The sequence below is a fragment of the Phacochoerus africanus genome, chromosome 11, assembly GCF_016906955.1.
Source record: "Phacochoerus africanus isolate WHEZ1 chromosome 11, ROS_Pafr_v1, whole genome shotgun sequence".
NCBI lineage: Eukaryota > Metazoa > Chordata > Mammalia > Artiodactyla > Suidae > Phacochoerus > Phacochoerus africanus.
Window position 1 is genome coordinate 28,524,082 of NC_062554.1, and position 17,349 is coordinate 28,541,430.

Here is a 17,349-nt window from a genome sequence, read left to right on the forward strand (position 1 = left end):
GGCAATATCCAGTCAAGTAGAGGCAAAATCGGCTTATCTGTATGTGGAAAGATAAGAGTGTAAAAATTTAAAAGGAAATTATAGTGTCTGATTCATCTTTGTATACTCAGCTGTCTGCATGGTGTCTGTCACAAACTAGTGCTCGGTAATGCTTGAAATAAAAATAATTTTGAAAAATTGGTAAAGGGCATAGAAGAAACAGAATTCTCTCATTTCAGTTTCTCTTCACAGTAAGTTTAGGATGAGAAGTGCATCTAACTAACTGAATAATTTAGTGACATATGCCTTTTTCTGTTATGAAAGCTTTCTGATAAGTGTAGGAAGCATCATCATTGTTACACCAAATTAGCTAGGTTGAGGCAATTACAGGATACATGTCTTCTTAGAAGCAAAATCATGTTTTGATTTGAAAACATGGTGAACATCAGGCAGATCTTAAATGTTTGGGAAACTTAAACCAAAAGTTTTATTCTATATACTCACACTTGTATTCCATAATGATTCTTATGCAAAGAAAATCATAATTTGGTATGGTTGGATCCAAACAATAATACTAGACAAAATATTGCATGACTATCTAATAACATAGCTTTCTGGATAATGAAAGGGTGTAACAGCCTTAAAACTTTCAATAACTTGTCCATAGTACAGTCAGTTAAAATGTCTCAGTTAAACAACTTCCGTATAAAATAAAAGTTCACCATATATTTAAGAAAGGAACAATGAAAACCTTAAATTCCAAATAGGCAGAAAGATAATCATTCTCTTCTTTGAAAATGTGAAAACTTTAAACAATGTTGTTGTTAATGTGGAGATCAAAACTGTTTGGTTAAGGAGGTTAATTTGCCAGGTGAACAAGGTGACTTCTTGCCATGAAAAGGCATTAAAGCTAAAGCTATTGTACAGGAGTTAATTTTGTACAATCTATGAAAGATACTAGACCCTTTATTTTTCCTTCATGTCATCTAAACAGGGATTTAATTGGCTACAATGTAGTTCAATTGAGCCAATAAAAAGTATCATTGATTACAATCGCTATGGAACTGTAATGGCAACCATTTTTTACTGTATTGGCAGGCAAAATTGCATTTTCTCTTCGTCTCAGGTCACTTACCACCCAAATGAGCAATTGTTAATGGAACCAGATCATTAGCTCCTGCTGTACTTACTGATTTCTGTGTCACCGCCTGAGTGCACATTTCAATGGACAGAGGATATTCCAGGGTGGCTTCTTCTTGTATGTGAAGAAGAAATTTGGTGAGTTGTGATAAATAGCTCCACTTATAGCATGAAGAATTACCTAACTGAAAATGCTGACCACTATGTTAGGAAGACTAAAGAATGAGAGTAAGAAGGCTGGTTCTTACCTGCCAAAGGAATAGGAGAAAAGTCTGGATTATTCAAGATAAAGCAAATAATAATAGTAATCATAAGGATAAAATACTACTAATAATTGTACCATACAAAAGTTAATGGTTATTGAGAATGTACTTTGTTCCAGATAATATGTTAAATGATTTACATAGATTAGCTTGATTAGATGTGCAACACTCTAAAGTAAATATAAAAATTTCAAAGATAAACTGAGGACTAGAGGCAAGAACATTCTGAACAAAGATTTTTAAATGAATACAACAAAGCTAGAGCTCTTGACTGGTCAAGAGGTCACACTGCCATTTACTAGTAGTGTCCCGTAACATTTTTATTCTCTGTTGTTGTATTTGTTTGTGTTTTGTTTCTTTGCTGTCATTTATGATGAAAGCAATTCTATTTATTTCCAGTGCCTCTTACTTGAACTGTAAGCCATTTAAAAATTAAGTTACAGTAGGAACTCATTTTTTAAGGAGAATAGCTGAATAAATGAAGAATGAGTCACCTATAGTTTTCAGTAAGAATATAAAAATTCAATGACATTATCAATATCTCAATCAAATAGAGCCAAAGAAAATAGTACATGTTCTCATGATTTTTTTCCTTCTCTTATTATTCCTGGGTTGCTAGATATATTGTTAAGTGCACTTTAAATATACTTTTATGTCTTCCTGAGGACAAGAGTTTAGAATACTGGTATAAATTCAGTATTTGAAATATACTGAAGGAAGGAATCTTTTGGTAAATTCCTTCATAGAGTGAAAAATCTTTTATTTATATTTATCTTTTTTATAGATTAGATTTTGGGTTTTAGTGAACTACAATCAGCTTTATAAAAATATACATATTCCCTTAGTAAGTTAAATAGCAAAAGAAATAACTGAAGATCACAAAAGAATAAAGTACAAATTATACAATTAGTAGCTAGTGAGCACAAATAACATACACACTTCACACACCCAACTTTGTTATTATCTTTTGAAGTTCAAGGTGTAGGAAGTAATGGGTTACAGGAAGATACACACGCACACACACACGAAATGTGGTTGGTTCAGTTAATTTTAGTATCCAGAGAATCCCAATTCACTCTTACACCCACCATTTTGTAAAGGAGTAACCATCACAGGGGAAGTATATATAATTTTTACTGGCAAAGGAAAAGCAGTGAGTAGAAGTAATAATATAGAAAAAAATCATGATATACCTGGTCATCAGTGGTGCTCCAAAAGGTGCAAAGTCTTCATTCCAATTTAAGAAAGTAAGGCAAGTTGACCCATTAAAACACACACACACACTCACACACAAACACATACCACAAAAAACAATACATTGTTTAAATATGTGTAATTAATTTGAAAAAATATTCAACATAATATTCAGTATGTTCAGTAGCAAAATCCTATGTTTATTTTAATTAATTAATTTGCCTCAGGCAAATTCCTTCTCTCTTGGCACTGTTTCTCCCTCTGTCTCACCATCCTTTGTCTTACCTAATATTCTAAAGAAGAGACTTTTCTTTCCAAGTCCTTGTCCTTGCTTTCAACAACACTCTTTGCTTTCTGCAACATTCACAGTGAAACAGAGGTCAAGCTGCAATGAAGGAACAGGCACCAGTGTCCAATGGGCCATACAAGTGAGTAGCTGTGTTTGGGTAGTTCAACCTTACCATCTCACATGAATGAGTATAGCCAAGGAGGAGTAGGAACTAGGGAGAATTTTACTGAATACAACCAGAAGAATGGGAAAAAAAATGTAGCCTGCCACAGAAGGAAAAATTATGCACAAATAGTCTTTGTAATGAAGCAGTAAATTTCCTAAGAAGAACTTAGAGTTCAGAGGACATCTGCTAGGAGAGTATTCACTATTGACCCTCCCTCATTGCAGAGAACCAGCTGCCCCTGAGATAGAGAAGTCTGTGTTCCTGTCCTTCAGAAGTACGTTATATCTGGTAGTTGTGAAATTGAGCCAGTTCATTCATTGGTTCAGCAAATGTTTATTGATCATTTAACATGGATTTAGTAAAGTATGTGAAATGAGATCTCTGACTTTAAGGGAACACATAGGGTAACTGAAGAACGAAGACATGCACATAACAAAGTAAACTGTTCTCTCAAGGCAATGTGTCGTGGAGTTCAGAATTACCAGCATTAGAAGTAGACCGTAGAAGTTCTCTATTGTTTTTTCAGCCATATTCTCAAGTAGTGGGGTTTTATGGAAGTACTTAAAGAATTAATGCCAGTATCAAGGGAAAAGCCAAGTTCATCAAATACCCTCTTCTTCCCATTTCATAGAGAAGCTGAATGGACATTAGTATCTCAAGAGCATTTTCTAGTAATTAGCAGAGCTGAGATCAGGGATAATTAAGTGCCAGTGTGTGGTAAAGGTAATATGTACTGTCTGGTTTCAGATGGGAGAGGCATTTGATCAATATATATAGAACACAAAAGCATGTCCTAATCACTTTTGAAGGCCAGTAACTAAATATTTGTTATCCGCAAGTGAACATACCATGTTAAGGATTGTATGCTGAAAATATTTAATTTTAGACTGTTTAGTAAGGACTGAATTTGCCCTTCTATTTTTCTATCATGAGGGGCTCAAAAACAAACAAAAAATCCCAAAAATGTTATTCCAGGGATCAGGATCCTTTAAGTATTAGCCCAAGTAGTATATAATTAGGAAGGCAAACCGGTAAAGTCATATAAAGGTAAAAGGAAAAGACTTTTTCGTGGTCTATATTTTTTCCACAGCTTACCAACTTTAGCACAGATTATTAAAAATTGTCCTCTTTTATTTTCATTGGGCTTTCCAAACTAGTTTTCTCTATAAGTTTAGTAGACTTACTGAACTAAACAGAATTTTATTTTATTTCCTCACATCATCTTTATATGTATTTATGCACTCATCCACCTAAAAACTAGTTGAGAAAACACTATAATATAGTGGTTTGGCACAGGGTTGCATGAGTAGATTCACCATTTACATTCAGCACTCAGTACTCATGAGTGCTAAAACAAGTTCTTTAACTTCCCTAATCTTCAGTTATGTCTTGTGAAAAAAGGGCTTACAGTGGCATTGATCTTTCAGTATTTTTATAAAATTGAAACTATATGTTTAAAATATTAGCACAGTTTGAAGCACTTAATGAAACTGAAGAGTTGATAGTGATTAATACCTATGAGGCACTGTGCTAAGTGCTGTGGATATGAGATAAACTATACATTCTCAGGCTTATGTAAGAAGATACATATATTAAGTAATTACTTTTAAAATATAAACTTAGGAAAAACATAGCCCTTATGAATTTACTTCTGATTGGTGGTGGAAGATGGAGAGAAATTTACTTTAAACTGAAACAAAAAGCAATGGTATGATTATAATGGGTGAATTCTTCGTTGTGTGTTTTCCAGTATTTTTCCAATGACTAAATGAAAAATGTTATGTTCAGGTCCTATAAGAACACAGTCAAGGAATTCCCTTGTGGCGCTTCAGGTTAAGGATCCGGTGTTGTCAGTGCAGGGCTTGGGTTGCTGCTGTGGCACAGATTCCATCCCTGGCCCAGGGAATTTCCATATGCTGTGTCATAGCCAAAAAAAAAAAGGAAAGAAAGAAAAAAGAGAGAAAGTGAACACAGCCAATGGTGAGGTTGATCTGTTCTGGAAATCTAGAGTCATACAGCTCTGGAAAGTTGTTTCTGATTGAACTTCTCCATAAATGCTTCAGTTCTTTCTAGAACTTGGAGGTAAGTCAATTGAAGATTAAAGGAGTCCTCAGGAACTAGTACGGAGAAACATAAACCTCTCTCTTTTAGCTTGGGCTACCATAACAAAATACCATAGACTTGGCTGCCTAAACAGTAGACATGTTTCAAAGTTCTGGAGGCTGGCAAGTCCAAGATCAAGGGACTTAGAGATGTAGTTCTATGTGAGCTTCTCTTCCTGACTTGCAGATGGCCACCTTCTTCCTGTGTCTTCACATGGCTGAGAGAGGAATCTCTGGTGTCCCTTTATCATTTTATAAAGGCACTAATCTTGTCATGGAGGCTCTACTTCATGATCTCATTCAAACCTAATTATCTCCAAATACCAGACCTTCTACTAAAATCACATTAGAGATCAGGAATTCAACATATGAATTTGAAGGGGATGCAATGTTCAGTCTGTAATACTATCCTTAATATAACTGGATTTTTTTTCTATGCTAGGTCAGATATGGATTTTTTTCTTTCTCATGGGTTACCTTAGCCTTTTTCAACTGTCAGACTTATCTGCATAAAATAATCTTGGAAACTAAGAATGATATACATTTGAATTGCTTTTTATTAAGCATCACAAAAATTGAGTTTAATTTACTATCAGCTCTTTAAGAGCAAGAACTCTGTCTGGTTCCATGTATTGTTTCCATTGTTTATGAGAATGCTTGATAAATGAATGAAATTAATACAATTAAATTCCTTTGTCCTATTTAAAAAACTTTTATTGTCCTCACAATAAAAATTGTGAAAGCTGCTACTAAAGGTAAAAACTGGAAAAGAATACATTTTTTCTTCTGAAGGAGCTTATAATATGGAGACAGACATATAAATTACTAATGTTTGCAAGGTAAAATGGGGTAGCTACTTTAAGAATGGTGAATCATGGAGAAAGATAAGTGATACATTAATTAGTCTGGATCAGACTTCTCTCCTAAAGAAAATTTGAGACATGGCTTAAGGAATTAATAGGATTTTGTAATTCCCTCATAGCTCAGTGTCTTAAGGATCTGGCATTGTCACTGCTGTGGCTTGGGTCATGTTGGGGTGCAGGTTTGATCTCTGGCCTAGAAACTTCAAAATGCTTTGGGCACAGATAAAAAAAAAAAAAAGTCTTGTTAGGCAGAGATGTAGGGAAGGTTGAGGAAACTGTATGAAGAAGGATACAGAGGTATGAAAATGTTTTTTAACAGACAGGTTTGGAGATGGTAAAGTTTGTAACAACATACAACTTGGAAGGGTAGCTTATGACTAGACTTTGGAAAACTAGAACACAATTCTAAAATTGTGGGGATTTTTCTCTAGGTAATGGGAGGTATTAAAGGTTTTAGGGGAAGATACAACTGCATCTTAACTAAATTTTTAGCAAGAGAAGTCAGAAGACCATATTATTGATAGACTGGGGAGATAGAACAGCTAAGTTCAATAATTCAAAAAAATATAATTTATGTAAGAACTGATAAATGATAGAATGAATATGAGAGTTATAGATATAAGAACTCTTATTGTAGTAACATGTAGTACTTTGTATCAAAATGGACATGATTAAAATTCTACAAATAAAGAATGCTGGAGAGGGTGTGATTGGTGGGAATGTAAATTTGTGCAACCTCTATGCAAAGCAGTATGGGGGTTCCTTAAAAAACTAAAAATAGAGTTACCATGTGATCCAGCAATCCTCCTCCTGGGGATATATCCAGAGAAATCTCTGATTCAAAGCAGGCTCCCTTACTTCAGACTATTTTAAAAAGCCACAGACTATAGTACCCAAGGCAATCTACAGATTGAATGCAATCCCTATCAAATTACCAATGACATTCTTCATAGAACTAGAATAAAATATTTTAAAATTTGTCTGGAAATACAAAAGACCTCAAATAGCTAAAGCAATATTGAAAAGAAAAACTGAACTGGAGGAATCAGGCTCCCTGACTTCAGACTGTACTACAAAGCTACAGTCATCAAAAAGTGGCATTGGCACAAAACCAGAAATACAGATCAATAGAATAGGATATAAAGCCCCAAAATAAACCCAAGCACCTATGGTCAACTAATCTATGACAAAGAAGGCAAGAACATACAGTGGAAGAAAGATAGTCTCTTCAGTAGGTGGTGTTAGGAAAACTGAACAGCTACACGTAAAAGAATGAAATTAGAACACTCTCTAACACCACACATAAAAATAAACTCAAAATGGATTAAAGACATAAATATAAGACCAGATGCTATAAAACTCCCAGAGGGAAAAAAATAGGCAGAATGCTCTTTGAAATATATTGCAGCAACATCTTATTGGATCCACCTCCTAAAATAAGGTCAATAAAAACAAAAAAAATCAATGGGACCTAATTAAGCTCAAAGGATTTTGCACAGCAAAGGAAACCATTAAAATAATGAAAAGACAACCCACAGAATGGGGAAATAACTTTGCAAATCATGTAACAGACAAGACCCTAATCTCCAAAATAAACAACACATACAACTCAACAACAAAAAAACAACCAATCAAAAAATGGACAGAAGATCTAAATAGACATTCCTACAAAGAAGACATACAGATGACCAAGAGGCACATGAAAAAGTGATCAATATCACTAATTATTAGAGAAATGCAAAACAAAACTACAATCAGGTCAGAGTGGCCATCATTAACAAGTCAACAAATAACAAGTGCTGGAGAGGATGTGGAAAAAAGTGTACCCTCTTTCACAGTTGTTCAGAATGTACATTGGTACAACCACATGGAAAACAGTATGGAGGTTCTTCAGAAAACTAAATATAGAATTACCATATGATCCCAGCAATCCCACTCCAGAACATATACCCCAACGAAACATTCATTCAAAAAGATACACATAACTCTATGTTCATAGCAGCACTACTCACAATAGCCATGAAATGGAAACAACCTAAATGTCCATAAGCAGATGAATAGATTAAGAAGATGTGGCACAGGGAGTTCCCTTCATGGCTCAGCAGTTAAAAAACTGACTAGGATCCATGAGGATGCAGTTTTCATCCCTGGCCTTGCCCAGTGAGTTAAGGATCTGGTGTAGCCATGAGCTGTGGTGTAGGTTGCAGACTTGATTTGGATCCTGTGTTGCTGTGGCCGTGGCTCCGATTGGACCCCTATCCTGAGAATCTCCATATGCTGTGGGTGCAGCCCTTTAAAAAAAAAAAAAAAAAGATGTGGTACATATACACAGTGGAATACTATTTAGCCATAAAAGAGAAGACAAATACCATATGATATCACCTATATGTGGAATCTAAAATAATCTTATCTACTAAACAGAAACATATCGTGGACATGGAGATCAGACTTGTGGTTTCAAGCAGGGAGATGGGAGGGAGAGGGATGGACAGGTAGTTTGGGGTTGGTAAATGCAAACTGTTACTTTGGGATGGATAAGCAATGGGGTCCTGATGTATGGCACAGTGAACCATGTCCAATCTCTTGGGTTAAAACATGATGGAAGATAATATGAAAAAATAAAAAAAATATATACATATATGTGTATGTGTGTGTATAACTGGGTCTCTTTGCTGTACAACAGAAACTTAAGGAACACTATAAATCAATTATACTTTAAAAAAATTAAAAAATAAAAAATTGAATAAATCAGAGACTAGGAAAAACAAAACAAAACAGAATACACCCCAGTGCTCATTGCAGCACTATTTACAACAGCTAAGATATGGAAGCAATCTAAATATCCATTGACAGATGAATAGATAAAGAAGGTGTGGTATATTTATACAATGGAATATTCATAAAAAAGAATGAAATAACGCCATTAACAGCAACATGGATGGACCTAAAGATTATCATACTAAGGCAGAGAAAGACATCATATAATATAACTTTTATGTGGAATCTAAAATGTGATACAGGAGTTCCAGTCGTGGCTTAGTGGAAACAAATCTGACTAGCATCCATGAGGACACAGATTCGATACCTGGCCTCGTTCAGTGGGTTAAGGATCGGGTGTTGCCCTGAGCTGTGTTGTAGTCTGCAGATGTGCCTCAGATCTGACGTTGCTGTGGCTGTGGCGTAAGCCAGCAACTGTAGCTTGATTTGACCCCTAGCCTGGGAACCTACATATGCCATAGGTGCAGCCCTAAATAGAAAATAAATAAATAAATAAATGATACAAATTGAACTTATTTACAAAATGTAAACTCACAGACATAGAAAACAAACATAAGGTTACCAAAGGGGAAAGGGGGGTAGTGGAGGGATAAATTCGGAGTTTGGATCTGAGGTAAACTACTGTATATATATTAAAAAATGCTTAAATGGCTTAAAGACTTAAATATGACAAGACACCATCAAACTCCTGGAAGAGAACATAGGCAAAACATTCTCTGACATCAACCTTATGAATATTTTCTCATGTCAGTCTCCCAAAGCAACAGACATAAAATCAAAAATACCACAGCAAATATAATACTCAATGGGGAAAAACTGAAAGTCTTCTCACTCCAATCTGGAACAAGACAGGGATTCCCACTCTCACCACCACTATTCAACATAGTTTTGGAAGTCCTAGCCACAGCAATTAGGCAAACAAAAGAAATAAAATGCATCCATATAGGAAGAGAAGAGATAAAACTGTCACTATACGCAGATGACATGATACTATACATAGAAAACCCTAAGGACTCGACCCCAAAACTACTTGAACTGATTAATAAATTCAGCAAAGTAGCAGGCTATATAAGATTAACATTCAGAAGTCAGTTGCATTTCTGTATACCAGCAATGAAATATTAGAAAAGGAATACAAAATCACAATACCTTTTAAAATTGCACCTCAAAAAATCAAATACCTTGGAATACACCTGACCAAGGAGGTAAAGGACCTATATGCTGAGAACTATAAAACTATATCAAAGAAATCAAGGCAATCAAAGAGGATGTAAAGAAATGGAAAGATATTCCATGTTCCTGGATTGGGAAAATCAATATTGTAAAAATGGCCATACTACCCAAAGCAATCGACAGATTCAATGCAATCCCTATCAAATTACTCATGACATTTTTCACAGAACTAGAACAAACAATGCAAACATTTATATGGAACCACAAAAGACCCAGAATCGCCAAAGCAATCCTGAGAACAAAAACCAAGCAGGAGGCATAACTCTCCCAGACTTCAAGAAATACTGCAAAGCCACAGTCATCAAAACAGCGTGGTACTGGTATCAAAACAGACAGACAGACCAATGGAACAGAATAGAGAACCCGAAGTAAACCCTGACACCTATGGTCAATTAATCTTTGACAAGGGAGGCAAGAACATCAAATGGGAAAAAGAAAGTCTATTCAGCAAGCATTGCTGGGAAACCTGGACAGCTGCATGCAAAGCAATGAAATTAGAATACACCCTCATATCATGCACCAAAATAAACTCCAAATGGCTGAAAGACTTAAATATACGACAGGACACCATCAACCTCCTAGAAGAGAACATAGGCAAAACACTCTCTGACATCAACATCATGAATATTTTCTCAGGCCAGTCTCCCAAAGCAATAGAAATTAGAGCAAAAATAAACCCATGGGACCTCATCAAACTGAAAAGCTTTTGCACAGCAAAGGAAACCCAAAAGAAAACAAAAAGACAACTTACAGAATGGGAGGAAATAGTGTCAAATGATGCAATGGACAAGGGCTTAATCTCTAGAATATATAAGCAACTTATACAACCCAACAGCAAAAAAGCCAATCAATCAATGGAAAAATGGGCAAAAGACCTGAATAGACATTTCTCCAAGGAAGATATACAGATGGCCAGCAAACACATGAGAAAATGCTTGCTCAACATCGGTGGTTATAAGAGAAATGCAAATCAAAACAACCACAAGATACCACCTCACACCAGTCAGAATGGCCATCATTAATAAGTCCACAAATAACAAGTGCTGGAGGGGGTGTGGAGAAAAGGGAACCCTCCTACACTGTTGGTGGGAATGTAAACTGGTACAGCCACTATGGAGAACAGTTTGGAGATACCTCAGACATCTATACATAGAACCTCCACATGACCCTGCAATCCCACTGTTGGGCATCTATCCGGACAAAACTCTACTTAAAAGAGACACATGCACCCACATGTTCATTGCAGCAGTATTCACAATAGCCAGGACATGGAAACAACCGAAATGTCCATCAACAGATGACTGGATTGGGAAGATGTGGTATATATATACACAATGGAATACTGTTCAGCCATAAAAAAGAATGACATAATGCCATTTGCAGCAACATGGCTGGAACTAGAGAATCTCCTACTGAGTGAAATGAGCCAAAAAGACAAAGACAAATACCATATGATATCACTTATAACTGGAATCTAATATCCAGCACAAATGAACATCTCCTTAGAAAAGAAAATCATGGACTTGGAGAAGAGACTTGTGGCTGCCTGATGGGAGAGGGAGGGAGTGGGAGGGAATGGAAGCTTGGGGTTATCAGGCACAACTTAGAATAGATTTACAAGGAGATCCTGCTGAGTAGTATTGAGAACTATGTGTAGATACTCATATTGCAGCACAACAAAGGGTGGGGGAAAAATGTATACATGTAAGGATAACTTGATCTCCTTGCTGTACAGTGGGGAAAAAAAGTTAAAAAAAAAAAAGCAAAAATAAAACAATGAGACCTAATGAAACTGACAAGCTTTTGCACAGCAAAGGAAACCAAAAAGAAAACAAAAAGACTACTTACAGAAAGGGAGAAAATAGTTTCAAATGATGCAACTGACAAGGACTTAATCTCTAGAAGATACAAGCAACTTATACAACTCAAAAGCAAAAATGCCAACAACCCAATTGAAAAATGGGCAAAAGACCTGAATATATATTTCTCCAAGGAAGATTTATAGATGGCTAACAAGCATGTGAAAAAATGCTCAACATCCCTGTTTATTGGAGAAATGCAAATCAAAACTACCACAAGATATCACCTCACACCAGTCAGAATGGCCATCATTAAGAAGTCCACAAGTAACAAATGCTGGAGGGAGTGTGGAGAAAAGGGAATCCTCCTGCACTGTTTCTGGGAATGAAAGCTGTTACAACCACTATGGAGATCAGTATGGAGGTACCTTAGAAATCTATACATAGAACCACCATATGACCCAGAAATTCCACTCTTGGGCGTGTATCCAGACAAAACTTTCCATAAAAAAGATACATGCACCCACATGTTCATTGCAGCTCTATTCACAATGGCCAAGACATGTGAACAATCCAAATGTCCATTGACAGATGATTGGATTAGGAAGATGTGATATATATACACAATGGAATACTACTCAGCCATAAAAAAGAATGACATAATGCCATTTGCAGCAACATGGATGGAACTAGAGACTCATCCTGAATGAAGTAATTCAGAAAGAGAAAGACAAATCCCATGTGATATCATTTATATCTGGAATCTAATCTAGGGCACAAATGAACCTTTCCACAGAAAAGAAAATCATGGACTTGGAGAACAGACTTCTGGTTGCCAAGGGGGAGGGGGAGGGAGTGGGGTGGATTGGGAGCTTGGAGTTAATAGATACAAACTATTGCCTTTGGAATGCATTAGCAATGCGATCCTCTTGTGTAGCACTGAGAACTATGTCTAGTCACTTATGATGAAGGATGATAATGGTCAAAAATAGAATGTGTACATGTATGTGTAACTGGGTTACTATGCTGTACAGTAGAAAAAAAATTGTTATCAGGGAAATAACTAATAATAATAATGAACTACTGCATATAAAATAGGTAAATAACAAGGGCCTAGTATATAGCACAGGGAACTCTATTCAGTATCTGGGGCAACACCCGATCTTTAACCCACTCTTCTGGGCCTGGGAACAGATCAAACCTGCAACCCAGATCTCCCAAGCCACTGCCAATCCTATTGTGCTACAGCAGGAACTCCAGTAACAATTTTTTTTAAAGGAAAGGTATTAAATTTAAGGCCTTCCAATTTTTAGTGTAGGTAATTTGAAAGATGAATCTTGCTATTAACCAGGATAGAAGACAAAGAAATGATAACAAAATAGTTAATTTCCATATAGAGCTTTCTATGAGCTCATGTTTAATTCTTACAATAAACCTCTGAGGCATATATGCTCTTATTATCCCCATTTCTTAGAAGAAAAAAACTAAGGACCAGGGAGGTTACCCAAAGTAAAGGAACTGGCTAGTGTCAGAGTTGGGACTCAAATTCAGGTAGTTCCTTACCTGCGTTCTGGTTGTTAATTGCTATGCCATATTCTTTCCTCCAAAGAAAGAGGAATAAGTAGCCTGGGGCAGGGAAGCAGTCGCGTTTTTAAGGTGTTTGCATTTTCAGTATTATCTAGGCATCACTATGGGAATATGCAGCAACTTTTTGTGGAAATTTGATTTTCTTGTTTATGAGAATAATTACAACTGGAGCTATCAATAGTGTTATCGATGAGAACATAGGTATGTAAAAAGGGAACAAGAACTGCAAAGTTTTTTTTTCCCTCAATCCAAAAACTCAATATGTGATGATGACTATTTTCTATTAATAGGTAACTTATTTACGTTTATAAATCCAGAGAATAATTTCTCTTCTGTTTCTTTAATTTAGTTAAAAATATCATTGAAAATATCAGATTTAGTCTAGGTAGATAAGCATTTTTAATCTGTTTAAGAAAGTCTCCTGCCTCAGGATTGTACATGAATATAAAATTCCCTTTGAACTCTAGTTAGCCTTTCTCCTGTAAAGTAATTTTAAGCTGAACTCTCACCCATCATGTCTCCATCTCCTTGGCATATTGCTATATGATGCTGTGGAAAGATAGGCACTTCAAGAGAAAGCACATTAGTTAAGCATCAATTGCAACTTAATGGGCCACGGTCTCTGAATGATATTCTACAATGACATTATAAATCTTTCCTTTAGACTGTTGAGGGAATATGCTGTACCTCACTGAAAATCTCTGATGTAGGCTTAGCTATCAATAATCTTTTCACAGAAGAGCACGTTGAATAGATGGATATATTTTGAGAACAAATAGTCCAGGATGAAAGCAAAAATACAATAATGTAATGGGCTCAATATTGGGGTAAACATAGTCTGCTGTGAAAGAGATATGATGGAGAGAGATGGAAAAAGGGAAGGAGAGAGAATGAGAATTAATATAAACACATGAATCACAAATGCTGTGATATTTTTCTGTCTTCTTTGGTAGATGCTCATATTATTTCATCTTCAATCAAGTGAAGAGCAGGTGGCATTTTTATGTGGCTAAAAGAGAAGACTAAATCAGCCAAGTGGATAATAGTTTGTTATAAGTCTGGTCACTCTTATCCCAAAGATGACAAAAGCTGAGCCTACAAACCTTGATTTAAATATGACGCATTCACCACATTTTTCTCTCAGTTATACCTTACAAGTTACCATTGTTAGCAAGTGCACAGGGGACAGGCAGAAGAGATGATTCAAAGAGGGCCTAGGTAGGACGGTAATACCAGGAGCACATTAAAAAAAGGCATCATAATTCTTATATTATCTGGTATCTATTTAAGATGGCATACACCCTTGAAATGAATAGGTAATACTGGGCACTTTAGAGAAAAATGTCATGGAAATGGAAATTGTGGGACTAGAATTCCTAATAAGGTGCTAATGATTAGTAAAAAAAAAAAAAAAGTTTCATAAAATAAATAATTGCTTATAGGGTGTAGAGAAGAAAGATAAAAGAACTCAATGTCTACAGGAGGGAAAAGTAGAGATGTTTAATTATTTTATACCTCTTGATTTATATTCATTCATTCAACAAATATTAAATGAGAACCTACTCTATACCCAGCACTGAGATTCGGTCCTGGACAATAGATTAAAATTTCTGCCTTCAAAGAGATTACATTCTGGTGGGAAGAGGAGAGGAAGAGGGTGCAGAGAAGACTTTTTAAGTTCTTTTAAGTGTAAGGTTATATTGTTATTTGAGATTTTTCTTATTTATTCAGATATGCATGTATCGCTATAAACTTCCTTCTTAGGGAATATAATTTCTAACATTTTGATATATCACATTTTCAGTTGTATTCAGGTAATTTTTTATTTCTCCTTTTATTTCTTCATTGACCCAGTAGTTGTTCATAGCATGTTGTTCAGTATTCACATAGTTGTGGTTTCTCTAGTTTTCTTCTTGTTGCTGATTTCTAGTTTTATTACATTGTGATTAGAGAAGCTGGTTCATACGATTTCAATCTCCTTAAATTTACTGAGACTTGCTTTGGGTCACAACATATGGTGCATCTTTGAGAAATTTCTTGTGCACTTGAGAAGAATGTGTATTCAGCTTCATTTGGATGGAACGTTCTATAAAAATTTATCAAATCCATTCGTTCTGATGTTTCATTTTAGACTGCTGCTTTCTTGTTGAATTTCTCTCTTGATGATATTCTATCCATTGATGTAGGTGGGGAGTTGAAAACCCTTACTATTATTTTCTTACTATCAATTTGTTCCCTTCAGATAGGTTTTTAAAATTATTACTTTGTGTATTAACGTATATAGTTGGTTTATAATGTATATTAGTTTAAGATATGCAACAGGAGTTCCCATTGTGGTTCAGCAGAAATGAATCTGACTAGCATCCGTGAGGACACAGTTTCGATCCCTGGCCTCAGTCAGGGGTCAAGGATCTGGCATTGCCATGAGCTATGGTGTGTAGGTTGCAGACATGGTTCAGATCCTGCATGGCTGTGGCTGTGGTGTTGGCTAGCAGCTGTGGCTCTGATTCGACCTGTAGCCTGGGAACTTCCATATGCTCTGGGTACGACCCTGAGAAACAACAACAAAAACATGGTAATTCAATATTTTTATAGATTATACATCATTTAAATTTATTATAAAATATTGGCTATATTCCAAATGCTGTACAATATACCCCTGTAGCTTATTTATTTTGTACATAATATAAAGTTCTTACTATGTTTATTCATTCCTCTCCCAAGTTTGGTGAGCCTCTTTATGACCATTACTTTGAAATCCTTATCAGAATAATTACTTATCTCTGTTTCATTAAAGGTTTTTTCCTTGGGTTTGTTTCTTCATTTGGAATGTGCCCCTCTATTTCCTTATTTTTCTTGACATTCTTTTTGCTTCTCTGTATCAGGCAAAGCAACTATTTCTCCCAGTCTGAAGGAGTAGTCACAAGAAGACAGAGGTTGTGTTCAGTGCCCTGGAGGGTGGTGAACTTTCTCTCTGATTATTTCCATCCCACGTGGTCCAAACCCACAAGCTCTCCTTGTCTCCAGTGCTAGGTGTTCCACATATATCCCTTGTGTGAGCTGTGTTCACTTACTGGGTTTGGCATAGCGAGGCCTCAGTGGAGCACTGGGCTAGGACAAGACTTCCTGCCTGGCTTGGTGTGCAGACAGCAAGGTGAAGCACCGATTCCACGGCACAATGATTATTCTGTATGTCCCTGGAACTTTTATGTGTCCGTGGGAGGAGGAGAGCCCAGGATCTTCCTATACTGTCATCTTGAACCAACTAACAGGGATATGATTTTAAATGTGTTAAGTTTGATACGTCTATTGAATCACCCTCCAATGAAGACACCAACACCATTTTTACTTGTATATTTTTATATATAAGTTTGCAGATAAGGAGAATTCTCACCTGAATTTATATATTTGAGAAGTAGCATCATTAGATGGTGTTCAAAAGCATAAGATTAGAAGAGATGAGTGCAGAGAGAGAAGGGAAGTTGTCAAAGTACTGAGACCTGGAGGATTCTGGCCTTAAAAGCTAAGGGAGATGAGAAAGAATAAGCAATGGCCTGATTAAAACAAACAAACAAAAAAGAGCTACTCAGATAAAAAAAAATCAAGAGAATGTCAAATTTAGGAAACTGATAGAATAAAAGTATTGTCGTTGTTGTTGTTTGTTTTCTATTCCTCATAAGAAATAATGATTGAGAATTAGACTTGGAGGCATGAGCAACAACCATCGAGGGCATCTGAGCAGGGGAAGGACCTGACTGGAGTAGAGTTGTAGGGAACTGAAAGAGGAGGAGGAAGATGATGGGGGTGAGGGGAGAGGAGACCCAGAGTGAAGGAGGGCTGGCAGCTGACCAACTTCAAGCATAGTTTGAAAATTTATACCCCCGTCACAATGAGGATAAAAGCCCAGAAATCTCTGGGGAAGAGAGTGTGCAGATAAGGATGAGGATGGCCAAGCC